Genomic DNA, 8,051 nt, shown 5'->3' with positions numbered 1-8,051 from the left:
AATGAGCAGGTTATAGCTGTGGACAACTAGAGTTGCATCCCATAGGGCGCTCTGAGAAACCATGTAAAGGCACCATAAAACTGTCCCGCATCCCATGTCCTGCAGGATGGGAAGGGTGAGCCATTTGTCCCTGAACTCCTGTCCTCCAACTCAGGGGTGTTAACTGCCTTGAAATTACAGACTTCCAGAATGCAGAGGTGAGAGACACTGTGATATAAGCTTGTACAGATGCTGGCAAAGTGAATGGCAATGTTCACCACAGCTACCCTGAAATCTGGAGGCTGAAGGATGTGGCTCAGTACATCATAAGCTCTGCTACGGTGCCTCTAGCAAAAAATGTCTGGAAGAATCCACTCCACATGTTCAATACAGGGTTGTGTTTGGGTATAGGAATTATAGTGATAGTTATTTTATCTTTTTAATTTTTATTTTGTTTCCCCAAGGAACGTGTGATGGCCAGGAAAAAATACTATGATCCAAGAGAGGGTCTGACCAATGTAGAATGCAAAATATAAGCCTATATAATAAAAGCCTAATATGCAAATCAACCAAAAGGCAGAATGACCAGTCACTATGATGCGAACTGACCTCCAGGGGGCAGATGCTCCACGCAGGAGTAGCCCCCTGGTGGTCAGCTCACTACCATAGGGGGAGTGCTGCTCAGCCAGAAGTTGGGCTCACGGCTGGTGAGCACAGTGGTGGTGGCGGGAGCCTTTCCTGCCTCTGCTACAGGTGGGTAGTAAGACTGCGAGAGCCCCAGACTGCGAGAGGGATGCCTGACTGCCGGCTTAGGCCCAATCCCCCCGGGGTCTTGGACATCCCCCGAGGGGTCCCAGACTGCAAGAGGGCGCAGGACGGCTGAGGGACACCCCCCCCCGAGTGCACAAATTTCGTGCACCAAGCCTCTAGTTAATAAATAATAACACAAGAACTCTGTGTTTCGCATACTCACAACTATAAACCTACTTTTGCCCCACCCTGTAGTTACTCTCAATCTATAAAATGAAGACAAGCTATTTGGCTCCTAACACACCCAACACACAATGGAGGAACAGGTATTGTAAAATTGTCATAGACACTCCATTTAAAAGGGGAGAGGGAGGAACATGGAAGGTAAAAAGGGGTTACCACTCCAAAGTAGTTTTGAAATTCAGCTTAGCAAACTCCTGCCAGTTCCTTGACTGGGAATAATCCACAAGAGCTCTTGGTCCTGCCATCTGAGTCATCTCCCCTTTTTCACAAAGGCAGCACGTGTTCACAGCTGAGTAGTTTTATCCTCCTGTTTCCCGCCAGATTTTTGGAGATCCAATAGCTGCCTTTCATTTTGTATGCTTTCTGCCCCTTTCAGTTTAAGTTACCAGTGCTTTTGCTGAAATAAATTTCTTAAATACTATGTGGGTCTGCTGTCAATTTCCTGCTATACAAAAGCAACATTCACAGTTCTTTTTGAGACAGGAGTGCCTTTATCTAGGTTAAAGATGCTGAGATGGTTAAAGGACAACTCAAATTTCCAAAAGGCCTTATTTGATAAGTTCCATGAGGCAAAACCTTAATCTCTGGAGAGGGCTTTTTGTGTGACTGAATACTATTCTGATCCTTTGATCTTCTTGAGGTTTTAACAAAACATGTACTATCACCACTTTTTTATCTTTTGCTATCTGGAGAGACAGAGACTTCAAAATCATCAAATACTGGTTCCTTTTTTTTCATTCCTCACCAGAAAACATTTTTATTGATTTTTAGAGAGGGGGAGGGAGGGAGGGAGGAAGAGAGAGAGAAACATTGATGTGAGAGAAACATCAAACATCAATCAGTTGCCTCCCAAACCTGCCCAACCAGGGCTGGGAATCAAACCTGCAACCTAGGTATGTGCCCCTGACTGGGAATCGAACCCACCACCTTTCGGTCTACAGGACGACGCTCCTGTCAACTGAGCCACACCAGCCAGGGCAAATGCTGGTTCCTTTTTAACAGTTCTCCCCTCAACTTATCTCTCTTCTCTTGCATTTAATTATATTCACCAATAAGAAATCAGGTGGTATCTTCAACATTTTGCTTGGAAATCTTAGCTAGATAACCAAGTTAATCACTTGTTCTGCTTTTCAGATCATTAATTGCGGGACACAATTTTGCTAAGCTTTCTGTTGCTTCTCTTTCTCCAGTTTCCAATAACATGTTTCTTACTTCCTCTTGAGCCCTCACTGGCAGCATTTTCCAAGTCTGAATTTCTAAACAGTTTGATCAAGGCAACTTAGGCTTTCTCTATAGTACGCCTCAAAATTTTTCCAGCCTCCAACCAGTTCCAAAGTGACTCCACTGTTTTATATATTAGTTACAGCAGCCCTCCACTTTCAGGTACCAAAATATAACCTTACGATTATTATAAGCTTAACTGATTAGGTCTACTAGAATTTTAAGTCCATGGGAAGGTTTTGTATGTTTGCAAGAAATTTCAAAACCTAGCACCTCCAACCTGAGTTACTCAGAGATGACACTTTTTTGCTTTTGAGATTGAGAAAATTACTATATCACCAGGAAGATAAACAAATATGTATTTTTTAAAGATCCTGTATCCTCAGGAGAGTATGAGATTACCTAATAAGAGTAAGCATAGTAATAAAGGAGAAATAAATTTAAAGTACCCTATCACATTTTAAGTGTATATGTAATAGTAAGTGTTACAATCATTTTGATGATCCATTTGTGTTTCCGCTTTTTAAGGCATTTGTAGCATTTAAAAGATTCAGATATAGGATACTTTGATTTTAGGAGAATCAATTAATTTGAAAATTAACTTGTGTCTGGAAAACGTTATAGTCATTATATTCACTCATAAGTTTTAATTTTTTCAGTTGTATAAGGAGTGTTTGAATTTTTATGTAGTTAATAAATTGAGCACTAAACAAAGTACAGATAGCAGCAGTTGTGCCTCTGGACATACAGAGGCCCCTCAGACTTTAACGGCTTCACTCAGATGTAAGCATTCAAGACACACTCCTGGAGGAGACGTGGAAAGCGGCAAAATTGGGGAGATGGGAGCCAGGCCCCCTGCAGCTGCTCTTTGAAGGCTCTGCAATGCTGCTGTCCCGACTCCCTCTAGTGGTTCATACCGCAAAGCCTGCCCCTCCTGAGCGCCAGGGGAAACGCTTATTGCTAGGTCATCTCTCTCTCCAAGAAGTCTCCCTTGATTAGCCAGACTAACAAAAAAAAAAAAAAAAAAGGAAAGAAAGAAAAGGTCCGGAAATTATTCCACCCACGTTCTTGTGAGATATTCATCTCATCTTTGCACAAACACTTCCTGCGTCACCAGGCACGCAATCTGCTTTTGAGTATCTCTAATCGTTATAAATGCTTCCTTCTTTGCAGCTGATCCTCTTTCCCTGTAACGTGGATTCACTGGCTCTGAGTTTGCCCTCTGGAGCCGCACAGCACAAATGTAATCTCTCTTCCACCTGACAGCACTTCAAATATTTGAAAGCAGCTTGTCATTCCCCTCCGGCACCTCCCACTCCTCCGGGCTTATCTTCTCCAGGCCAATGCACACAGTTCCTTCCACTGCCCCCCATTCCACCCAGCTTCCAGCTTCCAGCTTCCATCCCAGTTCCTCTCCTCTGGAGGCATTTCTAGTTTGTCAGCATCCCCTGAAAACACACTGATGGTAGAATCACATCCACTCCCTGAGATGTGGCCCACCTGTCCCTCAGCGTGATGGGAAACTCCAGTGGCTCTAGGCCAGTGGTTCTCAACCTTCTGGCCCTTTAGATACAGTTCCTCATGTGGTGACCCAACCATAAAATTATTTTCATTGCTACTTCATAACTGTAATGTTGCTACTGTTATGAATCGTAATGTAAATATCTGATATGCAGGATGGTCTTAGGCGACCCCTGTGAAAGGGTCGTTCGACCGCCAAAGGGGTCGCAACCCACAGGTTGAGAACCGCTGCTCTAGGCTCTTTGGAGCAGCTTTGTCAAATGATGGACAGAAGGCTGAGATTTCTCTGGACTGGATTTTTCCACATGAGGCAACTTCACACTCGCCTTCTTTGCAGCCAAAACAATTCCCTTGAGCAGAACTCACCAGTTTCCCAAATATTATAGTCAAACAGTCACAGGCAGGTGACCATGTCTGGATGAACTTTGCCTGCCCCTAATCTGAGAGCTTGAAACACCTCAAGAATGACCTACTCTGGTAAGATTAAAGCTTGGTAACTTAAGAATGGGTTCTACTCTTCAGGTTGGGACAATCTAATTAGCCTAAATTCCTTCTGCTGTAGTTTAAACTCATTTTCTCTCATATTGCCCTCTGTGGACATGGAGGGAAAAAAGGCTTGGTGTCAATAATGTAATATCCCTTTATAAAGACTGATATTCAGTCTTCTCAGGCTTCTCTTCTCTGAACTAATGCAGACTTTTCCCTGAAGGGCTATTTTTCAATAACCTTTCATAATTTACTTTGTCTCCCCTGGCTCCTTTCCAATTTTTCTATAACATCCTCCACTTATGGGCCCCAGGACCGAACAGTATGTTTTAATGACTGATATTGCCTATAGATTAAAAATTATATCTGAGAAAATATTTCCATTATAACATAGCTCATTGTTACAAAGATTTATATGCCTAAGGAATCTGTGGCTGGCATATAACAGGTTATGTTTCAAAACTTTCTTTGTAGATCAGTTAGCTGATATTTGTGCACATTTTTTCCCCACAGAAACAATGCTATATCTAGTACTTGGGCTCCCAGCCCATCCAACAAAAGCCAATTTAAGTCACAGCAATAATGATTATCAGGTTGATTAGAAAATCAGAATTCTCTAATCATAAGAATAAGAGATGCAGGAAGATGAAATGGGGACTTCTTCATTTTCTCAGCAAGGCAGCATTTTGAAATGGTGACTCTTAACTTAGGGTATCTTGCCTCATTCTTTTCAGGCCTTCTCCCACCTCTTTGGGTCCTTATTCCAATATCCAAATTCCCAATAGGCTTGTGTTACCCAACATCTCCTAGGATGCTGCCACACCCACATCTTCTTACATCCCCCAAGTCTCCATGCTTCAGATACATCTTAGCTCCCCTCTCCCATGGTCTCCGTTCTTAATTTTTATGTTCTTGTTTTGGCAAAGTCACAATGTAGCCTGTTAAAGCCTCCATTGCTATTGTATTGCTAACAAAGTTTTCTTTGTATATTTTGATGCATTGTGATTCAGCACTACAGATTTCTAAATGTTATATCTTTGTTGTGAAGTTTACCTTTTAGTATTATAAAATTATATGTCAAATATGTGGAGAAGCCAAGCAATTCAGTGAACTGAGATGATGCAGAAGAGTTCCCATTCAGCTACTACTACAGAGAAACACTGGGCAAAATAGTTATATATATATATATAAATCAAAATAGTTTTATATATTTAAATCAACTACTGTTTATTTAAATCATATATATATAAAATGTATACAGACTTTAACAGCTGATAACTCAATTTTGAAAATGAAATGTAATTTTAATAATTATATTACATAATGCCTTTAAATTATTCAAAGTGCTTGTACACATTTTTTGGGACACCCTATATATATTACATATATATGTGTGTATGTGTTTTTGGTGGGAAAAAGGGAACTCCAGATTCCAGAAACAAAGACGGAACTCAGAGGCTGAGCAGTAAGTCAGGGCTAATGCCACTGTAGCCAACGCAGGGTTTGGAGTTCTAGATCCTAGGGGATCCTGGGATTTTAACACCCTTTCAGGCCAATAAGATGATGTCTCTGGTGTGAGCAAGGAAGGCAACTGAAATTGAGCACTTTGAACAACCCGGATTCCCGAGGGCTATGCTGTTGGCGAAATCGGGACCAGACAAGTTCCTTCATCCTCAGGCTATAGATGAAAAAACAAGTTCATCCACAAAAAAACTTGAAACCAAGCCTGAATGATACCAGGTTGATTAGAGAATAAGAATTCTCTGATCTTAAGAATAAGAGATGAGCTCTGAATTTTCACCGTGAAGTAGAAATACCCAGCTGAGAAGAAACCTAACAGCTGAGAGCCGGTGATCCTCTAGGACCAGCAGAAGCAAACACAGCCACAGTGCAGGAAGTCTAACAGCCCAAGGCACAGTTCTCCGGGGGAAAATCCCTGCTGAAAATAAGCCCATAACAAAAATTACAAACCAGAGCAGGAAGCCATCTTGCGGGTCAGGTCATGAAATTCACAGGAGAAGTAATGCCCCAAGAAGTAGAGAAAGTAGGTCACTCTATAGATGACATTTTATAGTATGTCTTAAATGACTTACAAGATGAAATAAAGGATAGAAAATATAATGAAAAAATAGGAAAGCATATAAAAAGAAAAGGCAGATTTGGAAGAGGACCAAATAGTTCTTTTATAAAATAAAACTTATAGCCATTGAAAATCATAACTAAATATATTTATTAACGGGAACCAAGGAAATGACTCCGAATGTAACACAGAGATAAAAATGGAAAACAAAGAAGGAATGAGGGTTTAAGGATCACAAAGGACGGAATCATCAATAACAGAATACCCAACAGGAGTTATTGAGGGGTGAACAGAAAATGGGAAACACAGAGGTTCTCACATTGACGAGTGCACTGTATCAGTATCTATTGCTGAGTAGTAAACCACTCCAAAACTTAGTGGATTAAAACAACGACCGTTTATTTAAATCATAGGTCTGTGGGTACAGAACGTGGGCTTGGCTCAGCAGAGAGGTTCCTCAGGCATCTGCGGTCAGCGGGCAGTGACCCCACTCCCATGAGCCCACAGAGGAACACAGGGGAGGAGGGGGCTCGGCCCATGGGGGCTCCCTGCAGAGAGTGCTCTCTGTCTCACTTGGCACTATCACGCCAGACACAAGTGAGCCTCTCAGGGACCAGATGCCCTGTGTTCTGACGGGATGTTTTCAAATGTGCTCTTGTGTAGCATGTTCTGACCTTTTACACAGATTGTGACAGATGTTGACTTAGTGGGAATGACCTGGTTCCAAGATGGGCAGTTGGACTAATTTTCATTAATGACCTGACATTTCTGTGCCTCTGTTGCAAACTTGGGGAAACTAATCATTAGTTTTACCTATGACCACTCCACCCTTCCAATTCACCTCGGAGTATCTAAATAAAAAACAAATCACTTTGGTCAGTGTTAAAATTTGCTCTGCTAGGACTGCAGTACCAAGACTTTTTGGGGGGCGGAGAGGGAAGATTATGGTTAATGTTTAAAAAATTCAACAAGAATTATATTGATACAGACTTGTAGACTGGTGGATGGGCAAAGTAGGAAAGATAGAGCTGGATTGTGGAAAGTAAAAGCAGCTAGAAAAACTGAAAATATAGATCAATTTTTTAAAAAAGAAGATTTTCCTATTTTGGGCTTCCTAAAACCGTGAATCTCTATTCCTCTCAGCCATGTGGAAGCTAAAAAGTAATTTGTTTTTTCTGAATAAACTCCACTCTAGAGTCTTTCATAAACAAACTCAGAGGAAGGAAGGAAATCTTGTTACTAATCACAATAGACTTTAGAGTGAGAGCAGCCCATTTACCCCTGGTCTGGAAGCACCTTGGTCTGGAAAGGGCTCTCAGGCAGACAATCCTCACACAGTTGTTTTATTCAAAATATACAAGCTATTGGGGGTGGGGGGGAGAAGACAAAACAAAACAAAAAACCTGAGGGGCAAGAGGGGGAAAATGTCACCTGTCTTAGGAAACTCCTAACTTAATCCATTTAGGATCCAAAAGTAGGACCAGAGGGTGAAGGGCTGGAGAAGGGTGGGGACAGGAAATCGGGGTGTTTCAGGATGAGAGGAGCTGGGCAGATGGCATCCCTAGCCTCCAACTTTCCAAGGACAGTACCTATTTCAAATATTCCGACTCCCACCCTCACGAGTACCCTTGGACTTGTCATACCAGATGATCGGATACATGGGTTTAAAAATTTGGTCACTATCAACAGAGGCAACCTAAGGTGCTAGGGAAATGGAATGAGTCTTTCTGCTCCCTGGGCAACTTCTTCTTTCTTTTCTTCCTCCCTCCTC

Source organism: Myotis brandtii, unplaced genomic scaffold (assembly GCF_000412655.1).
Source record: "Myotis brandtii unplaced genomic scaffold, ASM41265v1 scaffold115, whole genome shotgun sequence".
Lineage (NCBI taxonomy): Eukaryota > Metazoa > Chordata > Mammalia > Chiroptera > Vespertilionidae > Myotis > Myotis brandtii.
Note: the sequence above shows the minus strand (reverse complement) of the source record.